Here is a 17634-nt window from a genome sequence, read left to right as displayed (position 1 = left end):
AATAATAGTTTCTAAAAATGGCTTATCATGCTTGACTCTTTCTTGTCTTAAAGTATAAATCACACAATGTATAAAAATACACAAATTAATCCCAACCGAATCAATAAAACTCCAAATTAAAAAATAACTTTAATGTTAGGTTTGAGAAAATTACTTAAACACAAACAACAATTTAGGGACTATATTGCATAAACATATAAAATCCTCCCCACACTTAAGATGTACATTGCCCTCAATGTACAAACAAATATAAACAAAATAAGCAAAATATCATAAGAAAGGAGAAAGAGAAATCAAATTGTACTGAATTTGGATTATTGTACTAGAATAGTAAGATCTAAAACGTAGGAGATCCTAAATTAAATACATGGTTTCAAGCACACTAATAACAAAATAAACAAAAATAAAATAATATAGAGAGATGAAAAAATCAATAGAGCAACAGTTGAAAAAATAATAACAGTAAATTGCATAATAAAATAAAATATATAAGTCTGAAAAATAAAATAAAAATAATAAAAATAAAAGTACAAATAAAAATAACAAGAAAAATAAATAAAACATAAAACTAGATAAAGTCACTAAGAGGCGCAGGTACAACAGGAGGATCAAGTGAAGAAATATGAAAATGCTAGCACATTTGCTGAAGATAGGCCTCGATGCGATCCTGCTGGCGTTGAAGTTGACCGAAGTGCTCTAAATGCCACTGCTAAAAGTGGTCGATCCATTCTGACTGCTGCTGCTCTAGGCGATAGATGTCCTCAAGTGTAACTGTATGCATAACAACGAAGTGACTAGCAAGAAGAATAGGTTGAGTTGGGTTGGCATGTCTAGGTGGGTCATCGCCCGGGAGCTCTTCATTCTCATCTTGAGGATTTGGATGAAATAGTGTATAGTGGTTTGGACACACTCGGTGCTGAAGGTGAATCATCTGCATGTGGGTCATGACAGACAACCCCTGAGAGGCCATTTTTCCGACCAGAGTGAAGTATGCAGTCTGCTCCAGAGTGTCAATAAGCCCAAAGTAACTTGCCAGGCAAGTCACGTAGGGACCCATACAGATTGGTCCCTTCCTGTTCTGATTGAACTGATGGCGACAACAAGCGACATCGATCAGATGGCGTGTCTTCATAGTCCATAGAAAATAGGCGTTTGAAGTACTGGCGACTTCCTACTAGTAAATATGTGGGCCAAAATTGCATGAATATAGCGCAAAGTTGAAGGTAAGCATGTTGCCTTCGACTGAATCGGGTTATACTGCGACTCAATTTCAGTAATGTCGGACCACTAGAGTGGGGTCGGTTGATGGATGTGCCTGGAAAGCGTCAGAAACTCTAGGGTACTCATAAATTTCTTAGAATATAATCTGAATGCAGCTCCAAAGCTCGGGATGCTAAAGTGGAGCGTCGTACCCCCAAGTCAGAATGAAATAGTGTGAGGCTCGTCCCACTGTGAAACCATTGGCTGTAAGAAGAAGGTAGAGTAGAACTCCAGTGTGAGTTTTGCATAAGTGGGCTCCACGATGGTAAAGAATCGATCCCAGGGTGCTGTGTTGATTAGTATGTTGACCCTGACAACTAAATGGACTGCTTGTAAAGCCTCCCAATCAATGTATCGACCCATTCCTAAGGGTTGCTCCTTCATGTGTTGATATTGGTCCTTTTGTGGACCCAGACTGAATCAGAGACACGGGTGTCTAGTGGCTGTGGTTTGAGTCGAAGATGAAGATTCACCCGATGTCTTCAACTATTTATAGGCGGGGACAGCGATCTTAGTTTTTCCTTTAGTATTTGTCATTTTGTATCGGAAATAAGGGATGAGTGAATCAGTTATTGGGGCATCGTCAACTTCGATAAAATAAATCTCATATGAACAAAATCAACAAGGGCAACAATTATTAGTAAAAATTATCCAAGTACATCGTGTTAAACAAAACTAACCCAAAAAATTGAATCTGTATCATAGAGATCTAGCATTAACAAAAATAGAATAATCAACATCAATCACTACATATGTGATTCACCTAAAATCTATACAAATACAAATTAATATAGCAGATAAAGAAATCAAAAAAATGAAACACAACGGACCAAGTTCAATCCACCTCAGAACGAAAACTGACTCACAGAATAAGCACTAAATAATTCAAAGAGACAAAAAAACTAATCTAATACTAGTAAATAAAGCAATTTAGCAGACTAATAATAATACTAATAATAACAGTAAACAGAATAATAATGATGAACAATAAAAGAAATAAAATTAAATAACATAACATAAAAATAAAAATAAAAATAAAAATTTATGCTAGAAGAGAACAAAGGTCAAACGACGGTTAGGGGAAGTTGGAGAGGTGGCCGACGGCATGAGTAAGGTCGGCGGCATAGAGGGGAGAGTGAAGGGACGGAAGACCTACGAGGAGGATGGTGGCGTGCATGGAGAAAATGAGGCGGAATGGCTACGATGGTGAGGAAGGAGATGATGAGGAGGGAACGAATAGTGAGAGTAAGGGAGAAAGGCCAAAGGGGTAAACGGTGGTGTGAAGGGAAATCGACAGTTAGACGGTGAAGGGGAGTTTTGGGGCACATAGTTGGGTAGGGTTTGATGGAGGAGATGATGGTCGGTTGGGGTGGATCAAGAAGAAAGAGAGATGGGCAATGGTTCGGTCGGCATAGTTGTGTATAGAAAGGGGGACAAACGAAGATGAAGGGCTGGAGAAAGAAAAAGGGGAATGAAAGGGTTAGGGTTTCAGATTTAAAAAGAAGGCACAGTTGTGTATATGGCTTGTGTTAGGCCAAATGACTATGTCATGCAACCGTGTATACCATTGAGACCGTGTGGGTCTTAATATGTTTTAAAAAAATTTCTCCATTGCTCACACGATCTATGACATGCCCGTATGTCTTAGCCGTGTATACCACATGGCCATGTCTCCAGGTTATATGTATTCACCCAGGCCGTGTGGGTTTATTATTTGCTTCTCCCACATTAGTGTATAGGGGCGAGTGGGTCACATGACCGTATCACCAAGCTGTTTGACTCTTTGGGGCCGTGTGGTTTCTAAATTTTTTTATTCCTTGTGCACCCATGCCATGTAGATTTGGATTTTAGATTAAGTCAGATTTTAGATTCGACTTCCCTTTTCAAACTCACGATTAAGTCAGATTTTAGATTCAGAGCTCCTCTTTCTTGTTATCAATATCACCACCAAAATAAAGTTTGAGTTGATGATCGTTTACCTTGAATGTGTTGTAATTAAGGTGTGTTACCTCAATGGCACCATAAGGTAATACGTTTTGTACCACAAATGGATTTGACCTTCTTGACTTAAGCTCTTCAGGAAACATTTGTGGATCTAAATTGTCTAGAAGTACTTTGTCTCCAACTTTAATTTGATTTTTCCTCTTTAAATGTACACCATGGCGTTGCTTTGTTACTTTTTTGTACATTCTTAGGTTCTCATAAGCCTTTGGTTGCCATTCATCTAATATGTTGAGTTGCACCATTCGTTCTCCACGTGTCCCTTGATTTCTATCACCTTGAACATGATACAGTTCTAACATGTTTTCATGAGTGATTTCCTGCAAAGAATGTTGAGCTGCATGATTACTAACATGGGCAGAATAATGAGTATCATCTTGTTCACTAGAAACTTTCACAACATCATGTGCTTGAAGATTAACCTCTTCATCACCTACATCCAGCAAAAGTTCACCATTACTCACATCAATAATAGTTCTAGCAATGGCTAAAAAGGGTCGACCTAAGATTATGGGTACCTCAATATCCTCATCCATGTCCAATATAACGAAATGAATAGAGAATATGAATTTATCGACTTTAACAAGTACATCCTCAACAATACCCTTAGGATACTTAATTGATATGTCAGCTAATTGAATACTCATCCTAATGGGTTTTAGTTCCCCGAGACCAAGTTGTTTGAACATTTTATAAGGCATTAGATTTATACTAGCACCCAAATCAGCCAAAGCTTTTTCAACATTCAAGCTACCAATAAAATAAGGGATAGTAAAACTCCCTGGATATTTAAGCTTGGTGGGTATTTTATTTTGGAGAATGGACGAGCACTCCTCATTTAGCTCCACAATGGACAATTTGTCTAACTTCGTTTTATTTGTTAACAACTCCTTTAAAATTTGTGTATACTTGGCCATTTACAAAAGGGCTTCAATAAAAGTTAAGTTAATATGTAATATTTTCAAAAGTTCAAGAAATTTACCATATTTTTCATTCATGCGGTCTTTCTTCACCTTTTCTGGATATGGAATTGGTGGTTTGTATTCTCTAGCCACCTGCTTATGCCCTTTCTTGCTTTCTTCAGCCCCATAATTTTTCTCAACAACTTTTAGAGCCAGCTTCTTTTCAGGTTCGACTAACAGCTCTCCACTTCATACAGTGATTGCATGGACTTGCTATTTTGGGTTGGTTTCAGTGTAACTAGGTAAACTACCTTATTATCTCTCTAAAACCAATTTAGCAAGTTGACTAATCTGATTCTCAAGGCCTTGAATAGATGCATGTTGATTCCTCAAAGGCTGTTTCAGTGTTCTAGAATCTAGTTTTTGACACAGAAATAAATGTAGTCAACATCTCTTCCAAATTTGACTGTTTTTCTTGCTGAGAGGGTTATTGAATACCCGAAGGGGGTTGTGAGCTTTAATTTTCTTGACCACCCCAAGAGAAATTCTGATGATTCCTCCATTCTGGGTTATAGTTGTTGCTATAAGGGTTACTCTGAAGTCTATAATTATTACCCATAAAGTCGACTTGCTCATGCTCCATGGTAGACTTGAAGGGTAAACATTCTAGATTGATCATCCCCGCTCCAGTCGTATCACATCGCATTACCAAATTCACCTATTTACTGAAACTCAAACCGTCAATCTTTTTACTAAGACCTTCAACCTGACTCACTAACATAGCAACTGCATCTATATTAAAAGCACTGGCTGCCTTAGTAGACTTTGTTTTCATAATTTGTCCTTGATAGTTATTAAGTGTCATCTCCTCAATAAGTTATTGGGTTGTCTTAGGTGCTTTTTTATTTAGTGTTCCACCAGATAATGCATCAATTATCTACCTAGTCAAAAGGTTCAAACAATTGTAAAATGTTTGAACTTATAACCAGAAAGGTAATCCATGATGAGGACACCTTCTCAAAAGATCTTTAAATATCTCCCATGCATCGTACAATGTTTCAAGCTCAAATTGAGAAAAAGAAGAGATGTCATTCCTCAACTTGGTTGTTTTAGCTGGTGGAAAATACTTCAACAAAAAATTTTTAGTCATTTGAGCCGAAGTGGTGATGGAACCTTGTGGAAGTGAATTCAACCACTATTTTACCTAGTTCCTCAAAGAGAATGGGAACAACCGTAAGCGTATGACATCATCAGTAATGGTATTGATCATAAATGTGTTGTAGATCTCTAGAAAGTTAGCTAAATGAGCATTTAGATCTTCATTTTGCAACCTACCAACCTGAACATACTGCTGCACCATCTAAATTATGTTCGACTTAATCACAAAATTATTAGTAGCAATAGTCGGTCTGACAATACTCGATTCAACCCCAATCAGAATGGGCTTAGCATAGTCATACATAGTCCGATGAGCAGGATGTATACGAAGTTGTTGATTACCAGGATTATTATTTATCTCCACAGTAATGTCCTTTTACTCTTGATCGTCTATTGCATTCTATTGACCTTGCCTTGCTTTTCTAAACTCTTTACGATTTCTACGAGCAGTTTTTTCGATCTTACTATAAGAAACTAATGGTTCCAATGGGTTGCCTTTAGTCATAAACCAATGGAACCTATACGAATCGCACAAAAGAAAAATTAGAATGTAAAAATTAAATTAAAAACAAAAACATTAAAATAAAAATAAAAATTGCTAAATTAATAAAAATAAAGTTTTCGTAATATTCTAGTCCCCAACAACAACGCCAAAAACTCGATGTGTCAAGAAACTAACTAAAAATTTGACGAAGGCAAGTGCATCTATCACTGAATAGTATAGCCATAGTGAGGAAAGGTTCCCACGAAGACTAAGAGTACTAGTAATTACAGTCTTTCTATTATTTAACCAAATAATTTGAGTAATCGATTTAAAACTAAAATTAACTAATTTAATTACTAACAAACATGCCAAAGAACAAAACACAAAAAATAATCGAGTGAAAAACCAAGAAGTGAAACAATACCCAGGAAATAATCCGTGTAGATTTCATCTGTCACTATCAATCTAAATTACACAATTTTTTTCTTAGCACATTGATCCGTAGAAATCCCTAAATTATGCTAATATGCCTTTCGAGCATAAGAGCAACTAACTCTAGGTTGATTAATTGAAATTTATTTTTAATTAAAAACCCTTTTTATCGCATTAAATAATGCTATAGATTCCCTTATTAGATTTGATTATAATCTGGTAGATTTATGTCGTCCTATTTCTAGGATTGCATGCAACTCCACTCAATTACGATAGATCTAATCTTAAACGGGGTCTATTCAACCACTGATTTAAGCATATAGAATATGGATCAATAATATAGAAATATCAAACCAAGAATTAAGCACACATAATTGAGAACAAGAAACTAAGTATTTATTGCATAAAAATCAAAATCAAAAGACATAATCCATCATAGAGTTCATCTCCCTAGGTATTTAGAAAATTAGTTCATGCTTGAAAATAGAAACATCTAAGAGACAGTATAATCGAAAGAAATAAAGAAATTCATGATAACTTCCTAAGAAATAAACTAAGAATCCTCAATCTTGACAAAAATATACTTCTAAGTGGGCTTCAATGGTGTTTTTCGAGTTGTTTTCTTGAGTATTCTATGATGGTTATCTCCTATCTTCTTATTTTTGTCCTATATACGTCTTAGAATGCCCGAAAGACCTAAAAATCATGATTTTTCTTTGGTGTGCAATCCTATGAAATCGACATGGCCTACCACACAACTGTGTGGGTCACACGACCGTATGGAATGGTTCAGCCTATGTGGCTAGTATAGCTTCCTCCGGCGCTCCAATATTTGCTCATTTCTCGCTCCTTTTGCTCCCAAGTGATCTATCAAGCATTAAAATATGGGTTTAAAGGATTAGGTGCATAAAATTCACAATTAACATCGAATAATAACCCAAAAATGTATTAAGAATGAGGTAAAAACATATTACTTTTAGCACTTATCAATAGGCTATTAAAATGGTGAAATTAAAATTTTTACTGTAATGGAGTTACCCCATTTATTTATCCATGCATGCTACTAGAGGAAAAAAGAGTAAAAGGGGGAATAAAAAGAGAACCAACTATCTTTTAACCTTTCTCTTTCTTATTCTTTTGGTTTAAGGGTTTCTCACATTGACAGACTCTTTTTTTTAGGTTTCTATTTATATTGTTAATCTAATTTTTATTAATTATTAATCGGTTTTTATATAAAAATAATATAAAAGAATTTAATAATTACAAAAATAGAGTCAAGAATAAATTAATTACGGAAATAGAGTGTTTGTTATAATAACTTTGGGTGTCGCCTGAGACATTAATGACATCGATTAACTTTTTTTTAAAAATTTAGCAGGAGAAAAAAGCTAAAAAGTAATTTTTTTGTTTGTGGTGTCGCCTGACACATTGGCAGTACTGGTAAAATTTTTTAAAAAAGTCTTATAGAAAAAAAAAAGATTGAAAAAGTGAAAAAAATAAAATAAAGCTAATTTGTGATTCCAACAACACATTGATGATACCAATTAAAAAATATTTTTTTTCGCTATTTCATCTTGTTTTTCTGTTAGACTTTAAAAAAAAAGGTTCATTGGTGTTGCTAATGTGTTAGCATTACCAAAAGTTACTGTAAAATGCATTTTCAATTAATTTGTTCCTACCCTATTTTTATAATTAATTAATATGTTAATATTATTTTATAAAGAAACCTTATTAATCTTTATATTTGATTAATCTTGGGTTGCAAGCTAAGTTGGCCCCAAATTGGATTTTAAAAAATATGGGTTTGATTTAAAACAATAGGACTTACTTTAATTTAAAATAATTAAATTCGGCTTTGAGGGACAAAATGGTTTGGGCATTGAAAAACAAATCTGAAGAAAATCAGATTGGATTTCAAAAAACAATTTAATTGGGCTTTTGAATTTAATCATTTTCCCAAAATTAAACCTAATAAAGTATTTAGAAAACCCAAAATAATTTTTATTTAAAAACTATCTCATTTTTTTAACTTTTATTATTCTTAAAACAAAAATTCACTTTTTTGAAACAACCACGAATATCCAAATATCCAAAAGAGGTTAGAAAATTAAATCATATCGTATCAAACTTTTTCTAAGACAACATCAATCAACCAATCAATCAACCAAATATCTAAATTTCCTTCTCAAAAGGATTAGTTTCAAGAGTATCATGACATCAATCAAGGTTTTCATTTAAAGAGGCATCAATTAAAAGCTTCCTAAGAAAGAATCAATCAAAATGATTTCAATCTCCAAATTTTCTTAATAAGTAAGGAACAATAGGACTTTCCTAAAAGATATCAGCTAAAGCTTAAGCAAGTATTAATTCAACAAAAATTTCAAATCCCAAAGAGATATGCCAAAACATGCCATTAACCATCATCAATCATAACAAGTTTCAGCCATAACCTAAAATATCATGCATGTATGCCATGATTCAAATACAAGTGCATCATAGTTTCATAAAGATTCTCAAGCTTATTGTGGCACCTCACGCTGACTCAGTTCTCGGATTCGAATGTGTGAAATCACATTGTGATGCCAAAGCAACTCAGACTAATTCAACATAATTTAAATAGGTTTAATTCATTTTTATCAAAAGCATAACCGATAAATCATTTTAATAAAATTATTCACATGCAGTCATAGTATATAATAATCTATTTCATCTACTCATAGAATTATGATAAGTTAATTTCAAAGTTAGGAATCAAATCAAAACTCAAATTTTGAATATTAGATTTATATATCGAGATAGGGGACATCATTTCTCGAGACAGGTCGTAAATTATTGTAGGATTTTTAGCTTCGAAGTTGACATTTCATGGTGTCTCGAGACAAGGTCCTAGTCTCGAAACCAACTTCCTCGGTCTTCTTATTTTTGCTTCGATGTTTGAATTTCTCAAGACAATGAGTTCTTGTCTCGAGACTTGGAGTAGGGTAATAACTATTTAGCTTCAATGTACTTCTAACACGAGACAAAGGCCACTTGTCTCGAGACATTAGGCTTTTGAATTTAAAAATTAAATGAAAATTTACCACACATATTCAACTAATTAAACTATCTAAACATGTTCAAACATTGCCGAATTATGACCTTCAATACATCATTACTAAACCAACCAATTTGCACCTTCAAATTCACATAATCAAACATAATTAACTAGTAATCAAAAGATAAAATTCAACCATTATAACAGTATAGGTCACTTACCAAAAGTGTTAAAACTAATTTAAGTAACAAGCCAACCAACCTAGGTACATGTTATAATACCAACCTAGGTACATGTCATATGACCTCAAAATATATAAATACATACAAAATAGGATCGCAATGACTTCCAAGTTGAGCTTATAAGTTGGATGCTTGATCGCAGAATTTATTTAACTTTAATCCAAAACCTACACACGGAAAAAGGCAAATACTTACGCTGAGTAATAGTTACTTAGTGTTACTAACATAACTTGAATTCAATTATAAACTTAATAGAATTTAAGTAATATGAAACATAATAATTCAAGCTAACCAACTAACTATTTCACATTAACATCAAAGATACATATATACCAATATTTCAATTATCATTTTAATTTATTCACATCAATGCTTTACTCAGTTTCTCAAAATAATTCTTGATGCACCCTCAGGGTATTTGCATCTAGTTTAACCTACCAAATCATGTATCATGCTAACATTAATATCTCATTTCGATTCAATAATGCTTAATATATCAGCTTTACATTTTAACCCTTATTAACCAAATCGGATGCAAGAACGAATATACGGATCAATCCACCATCACACCAAATACGCACTTAAGTGCTAGCGAAACATAAATGCACTGATCTCACCAACCACACCAGAATTCCCTGAATGTTTTAATAAACTATCACCACATGTACATGCATAGAACTAAATCTCCCACCTATCAAAATGGACCCTATGACATGCTGACTATACTCTAGACTCTATCCAATAATGTTAATAAGGCAATTTTTATGTTAACCATCATATAGTGTTCAACAAGCATGGACATGTACTATTCACATACCAATAATCATAATCGCATAATTAAGTATATATGTATCTGTCGAACACATTTTTATTGATAGTTACCATTCTTGAACATATACATATCGGTTCAAATATATATATTTAATTATTTAATAGACTTGAGTTATGAGAGCACAAACCAAAATATCTCTTCATCGACGACTATGGATTTCCCTTTGTCCCGAGATGGTCCTGCATCATCTTTAGCTACAAAATTAAATCTGAATACGAAAAATTCATTAATCACACAATTCAAGCACAATTCAACATATTAAATACATAAATGCATTTTATTTGATTTAGTCCCTATATACCATAATATTCAAACACTCATTTTTCACAAATTACCCAATCAATTTAAATCTGGATTAATAAATATAGTACAAGGACCTCTTACAACTATTATTTGTTGCCAACACAAAAATTTTATAACCATTGCAATTTATTCCTTAATAATATCTAATTTATCAAACGTTCTAAGCTTAAATTACTAATACTTATCACATTTCTAACTTCTATCATGATTTTATCAAATATTATACGTGCATGAATCGATTTCCAAATACCTCATTTTTATAAGGTTTTCAATAATAAAACTTAATTAAGTCTCATTAATTACATAATCTAAAGCATGGGATAGTACAATGACCGTATTTTCGTTGGTATTAAAAATACGATTTTGGAACCTCATTTCCATAAACCGAGTTCATAAGGGTAAAATATAAATATTAAATAAGTTCATATGAAAATATATTGAAGTTTGATTAAGTAATTCAACCGAGAAAATAGTTAATTAAATCTTAGGGACTACATGATAAAAGTCTAATCGCTATTGAGTTTTAATTTAGAAAGTGTTTGGGCGTAAATAGAAATTATCCAAAAGATCAAAATGGTTATTAAACCATTGTTGTTTTAAATTTAGTGGGTAGTGATGATGAAAACCATTAATTAAAATTAATTATGATTAATATATACGATTTAAGCTAATAATTAATTAAGATTAACTAAATTAATTAAACTTTAAACTATATATTTTAAGTTTAGTGGAAAGAAAGATGAAACGACTCTCATCATCTTTCTCCACCATTTGCCATTAAAGAAAGAAAGAAAGAAAGAAAGAAAGAAAGAAAATCTCAAGCATTCAACTAAGCTTTTGGCTATTCAATTCTTAAGGTAATCAAGCCATTTCTTTGAAATTTTTATAGATTTATGATCATGAGAGCTTGATTTAGCTAGCCCATCTTTCAATTTGTTCAATTACTTAGTTTTTAGCAAGTTTCATGATATTGGTACACGTAGAATAGGACAGAAAGTTTGTCCAAGTCGTGGATTTCTCCTAGGGCTCTAAATGAATTAATGGAAACTTGGAGTTTGACCCAACCTGAAATATAAACAAATCCAAGTCAGATTTATGAATTAAAAGGGAATTAATTAAAACAAATAATTAAGATAGAAAAAGAACAATGAATCCAAATTAAAGATTAGAAACAATTAAACAAGAAATAACAGGATAACAAAGAAGCGAAACAAGAAAGATGGAAAAGATGGAAAGTGGCGTCTAGAACTCCTAAGGAGCATTGGAAACAAGATGAATCCACAACCCCTTCAAATGATTCTAATTTCCCCTCAAAGAAAGAAAATTTGGCAAGAAAAATCTTGAAGATGATTGCCATAATGTTGCCTACTTAAGAAGAGTACAGGGGCCTAGTAAACAAAGCTAGACACAGAGGGCTTAAATTAACGTAGAGTTGCCACTAACCAATTAGGGCTAGGTTGGTTAGCCACCTATCGTCTAAAAGTCTAGAATTAATACTACGAAAAAATCCTAAAAGTCTAAACTCGATCTGATCACCAAATTTTAGGTTTGGGAGCACGGTTATGTAGCACCCCAAACCTGGCCTAGACGTTATGGTCGAATCTAGCGATGTCACATGGAAAGAGATTTGAAGACAAGATTGTCAAGTTTAAAAACCCTTACAGTAAGTTAGCTTTTATTTAATTAGAAAAAAAAACTAGTTAATTTGCTTTAAAACTTGTCTCTTAGCAGAAGCTTTTGTAACAAATTAATTTAGGGAAAATCGTTTCTATTTATGAAAAACCTTAGTTTTTAGAAAAAAAACTGTGTTTTGTGGAGTCGCAGTTTTTAAAAAATCCATAAAAAATAGTATAAAATCTCAAATTTAAAGCCAACTAGTCCATAGTCCAGAAGATACATTAAAAACCCCAAATAAGTAATAAATTCTAGGCATTAACGAAAAATAGTCTAAAATTTACGTGTGGCCATCATCGAGTCCTCTGCTGCACCGACCCGTCAAGTCCGAGGATTACCTGTACAGATTAAATAGAGAAAGGGTGAGTTCTCACAAACTCAGTGTGTAATCCCCACAGAAAACATGCATACAAATAATCAACAAAATTCAGTTAGATATAGTTTGGGGCCCGTGCCCATCAAAGAATCAGTTTGGGCCTTAGCCCATTCAGATACAGTCTCAGAAATACATTAGGGCCTTGGCCCATATCAGATACAAAATGTAGATACAGTAAATTAGAATCTACCCACCAGCTTCTACACACCATCTCCGTCCAACCCTGCACACCATGTGGGGATTAAATCAACCCACCCATCCTTACACACCATGCTGTACTGAAATGCGGTACAAAATCAGAAGGTTGCAGTTCAGCTGATAGATAACAGGCTTAATATCCTTTCAGACACTTCCTTTAAATATCATCAACCCAGCCCGATGCAATTCAACATACAAAATATGTCATGCCATTATGCAATTAACAGTACATACATTCAGATATCATAAGTCATGCTCGATATAGAAATCAGATAGACAGATCACACATATAGGGGTCTAAGTAAAGCTTACTGACCTTACAGTAGGTTCACAGTCGACTTGGGCGACCCGTGCAACCTTACAGAACTTTTCAAAAAAATGGGCTCACACGCCCATGTGGCCCACTCGGCCCAAATTGGCCTTGGCCACGTCATCCATTTTTAATGTTACCTGTGCTAGTTAATTATTCATATATCATTTCACTATTTACTTATATGTTCCTTCAAAGTTGTCTACTTGAGTCACTGTTACTAAATTATTTATATTTTGAACTACAAAATTCTGAATTAAGATCTGCTTGATGTCTCTAAAACTAGACTCAAATACCTTTCTACCATAAAGTTTTTAGAATTTTTGGTTTAGCTAATAAGTACAGTAAAATTTTCAAACTGACCCCTGTTCTGCTATCTATCTACTTCGTTCCTTCTTTGCTAAAAATTAATTATCTCTTAGTAAAAAATTTGGATGATGTTTCCATTTATTTCTATTAAAAATGGACTCATTAATAATTTAAAAATGTAAATTTTAACCCCTAATTATTTTTCTCCCATTTTTGATGATTTTCCAAATTCAGAACAGGGGAACCCGAATTCAATTTGCCTTGTCTCACAAAGTTTATTATACCTCACGATTTACAATTTCATTACTTACACTGTTTCTTCTATGAGAAACTAGACTCAATAATATTTAATTCCATATTTTGTTCATCCTCTAATTCGGTTTCCACAATTTATGGCAATTTTTCAAAGTTAGCCTATTATTGTTGTCCAAACAGCAAACAATTTTGGCTTTTCAGCGAATCTTTTTTTTTTTGCGTTTCGGGTACACACCTAGTTTTGTTTGATGCTAAAATAGTCCCTGAACACTCCAAATCCTATAATCAAGACACTCAACATCAATTTAACGGATTTACAAGCGAATTGACAACCAAGAACGAATGAAAACCCAACTTACCACCAACGATAACCCTCCGTTTAACTATTGTTAAGACGAGAACATTAAATTCACCAGTCCGAGCCTCCCCTTACGCCCAAATTGCAGAGAAAAAACATTACCACTTTAGTCGTTAAGAGATTCATGAGAGAAACGAAGAGAAACACTTACCGAAACTGAGTGAGCATTAACCGCGTGTAAAGACGAAGGAAAATAAATGGATTAAAGAAAAATTAAGAAGAAGAAAAGGAAGAGAAAGATAGAAAAACTTAGAGAATTTCGGCAAGAGGAGAGGGAGAACAATGGACGGCTAAATTTTTTTGGAAAAGAGAGTCAAAACCCTAAACCCGATAACCCCCAAAATCCCTTAATCTTCTCCCCTAATTCCCACTACACATTATCTACTTAGAATCCCCCTATTACAAAACTCTATCCCGAAATCTGAGCCAAAAAAAATACCCTTACCTGCATAGGGATTCGAACACAAGACCCCTACCATAATAACACACCATTTAATCACTAGACCAGCAGGCCCATTCTGATGTAATTTACCCAAAAATCAAATAAAAGCCTATTAAACAAGAGTAAGGTCTAATTCATTAAAAATACCAAAATTTGCCCAAGAGAAGGCTTGAACTTAGGATCTCCCAAACACTCCCAGAACACGTAACCACTAAAGCTGATAGATATTTGTGTCATATTTTCAAAATAATGAAATTATAAATTTTGGGGCAGTACAGGTTACGTGTGGGGAAGGTTATAGCATCCCCACAACGCCTATCCAGTGATAGTACTACGGGGTAAATGGTAAATAAGATCTTAAAGACTAACCTAAATTCAAATGTTAAAACCTTATGGTTTCATTATAATGTAACACCTACTTAACCAACTTCATGTCAACATTTATAGGATGAAAAAATGACCTAAACTTTCCTATTTTAAAATGAATAGTAATAAAATATGAAAATTAATTAAATTGGCTAAAGTTAATGAAAAGTTAAAACTCTTTCAAAAGGGTAATAATAAAAACAAAACTTAAATAAATGAAATAAATAAGACATTGACACGATGATGATAATAATAACAATAATACACCTTATTCATAATACAATAAAAGAATCAAAGTAACATAAAAATAATATTAAAATGTATGTAAGGGAATGTGTAAAAAAACATAAATATAAATAGACATGAAAATAAATAAAGACGAAATAAGAAAAATAAAAATTATACAAGTGTGAATAAATATAAAACATTAAAATAAAGTGCATAATTGACGTTAAATATGTAAGGTATAAATGCAAATGAAAGGAATATATAAGTGTAAATAATTTATTAAAGATGGAAACAAAATGACATAACTTGATTTTGGGACTAAAAGGTAAAAAATGTGAAAGACAGATGACTAATGTAGCAATTAATTTGATTTTAATTTTGAAATCTCGGATTAAATCAAAGGTTTGAATAAACAAAATGGTTACGGGTGTAAATAGGCCAAAGAGTGAGGGTGGCGTTGCAAAAAATGGGTAGTTTTTTAAATTTAAAAAGTAAGAGGTGGGAATAAATTATCCATTTTGACACCTATAAATAGGAGAGTTCTATTCATTCTTTCATTTTAACCTTGTTTTTTTTTTCAAAAAAAAAAAAACTCTTCCTCCTCTTCATCCTTGTATGTTGGCCATGGCTCCATCATCGAAGCCATTAGGCTCTCCGGCTTCTGGTGGTGGAGCTGCTGCATACAGTAGCCAGAATTTTTTTCAAAATCAAAATTTTTTTCAAAATCAAAATTTTCTTTTAAAAATTATTATTTTTCTTAAAAATCAAAGATGTATTTTGAAATATTTGAAAAAGATCAAAATTTTATTTTAAAAATTTAAAGCTTTCCTTTAAAATGACTAAAAAACATATTTTTATTTTAAAAATCTAAACTTTCTCTTTTTTCTTTTAAAAATCACTACTTTTCTTAAAAATCAAAGCTTTTATTTGAAATAGTTGAAAAAAAATCAAAACTTTGTTTTAAAAATTTAAACTTTCCTTTAAAATGAATAAAAGAAACAAATTTTTATTTTAAAAATCTAAACTTTCTCTTCTTTTTTCTTTGAAAAATCACTACTTTTCGAAATATCAAAGCTTTTATTCAAATAGGTGAAAAAATCAAATTTTTAAAAAATTTAAACTTTCTTTTAAAATGACTAAAAAACAAATTTTTATTTTTAAAATCTAAACTTTCTGTTTTTAAAAAAAGTCAAAACTTTTCCCAAAATCAAGCCTTTTTTCTAAAAAAGAAAAACTATTATTTTAGAAAGGGGAAGGGAAAAAAAGGGGATTTGGGGGCTCTTAGGGGCGGAAGACCAATGTTTCGGTGACGTCCCCTTCATCGGCACCCAAACTCGATCCCTCAAGATATGTATATGACAAGAAAGAAGAAGACAAGAATTAAAAGAAATAGAATACTTGTTGTTGTTGTTGTTTTTTTTACCTTTTTTTTTAAGAACAAAATATGAAAAGCCTCATTTTTTTTCTTCTTTCATTTCATTTCATTTATATATATTGTTTTTCAATCTTGTTTTTTTGTTGACTTTGGACTATTCCGATTGTGAACCATATACCATGATCTTTTGCAAAATTGCATCTTAAAGTAGATATTCTTCAATATAGTTCCTTTCTCTTGCTCTCTCTCTCTCTCTCTCTCTCTCTAATTTTTCTTCTTTTTTTTTGGTTTCTTTTTCTGTTTTGTTGTTTTTTCTTTTTTATTCTTGATTTAAGAAAAATCTTCTTTCTATAGACTCTTAGGGCTAGTTTAGCATTGCTTTTGAGAAGTGCTTTTAAAAAGTGTTATGGAAAAGTGATTTTGAGAAGTACTTTTGAAAAGTTTGGTTTAAGATTTAAGTATTTCGTATTGCTGTCAAAAAGTGCTTTTGATAAATAAGATGTTCATTTTAGACATTGTGTTATAAAGTAATAAATATGTATATAAATAATGTTCAAATTAGTTAATATTATGATATCTTAGTAAGAATATAAAAAATAATTTATTATAATTTTTGTTAATATTTTAATTTATGAAATATAAATTTTAAATATTTTTAAAAATTAATATTAATTATTCATAAAATTTAATTTGAATATATAAACTATATTTTAAAAATAAAATATGACCAATAAAATTTAAATATATAATATTATATATAAAATAAATTTTAATAAGAAAATAATTACATACACCATATAAATATTATATAAAATACATTATAAGGGTTAAAATTGTCATTTACTCCTAAAAGCACTTTTGCCAAAAGCAAAAGCTAAAAAAAATTGCTTTTACTTCTTGGTTGAAAAACACTTTTCAAAAGCACTTCTGACTCAAAAAGTTGTTTGTTTAGCATTGTTTCTTTCTTGAAAAGTGCTTTTGACCCCAAAAGCACTTTTGAGAAGCAATACTAAATAAAGCCTTACATTCTACAAGTAGATTAATTCCTAATTTAAACTGGCCATGAGCAATCAGAGATGGACTTGTTCCAATGCT

General features: G+C 32.1%; 1 non-coding gene across 1 annotated transcript; it reads left to right on the top strand.

Moving 5' to 3' along the window:
• The first annotated feature begins 5158 nt into the window (after window positions 1–5158).
• On the top strand, window positions 5159–5265 carry LOC128032912 (small nucleolar RNA R71). Its single transcript, XR_008189252.1, has one exon. It is a non-coding gene; the product is annotated as a small nucleolar RNA R71 (small nucleolar RNA).
• Window positions 5266–17634: the final 12369 nt, after the last annotated feature.

Source organism: Gossypium raimondii, chromosome 9 (genome assembly GCF_025698545.1).
Source record: "Gossypium raimondii isolate GPD5lz chromosome 9, ASM2569854v1, whole genome shotgun sequence".
In the NCBI taxonomy this organism is placed as follows: Eukaryota; Viridiplantae; Streptophyta; class Magnoliopsida; order Malvales; family Malvaceae; genus Gossypium; species Gossypium raimondii.
This window is presented reverse-complemented; position numbering and strand designations above follow the sequence as displayed.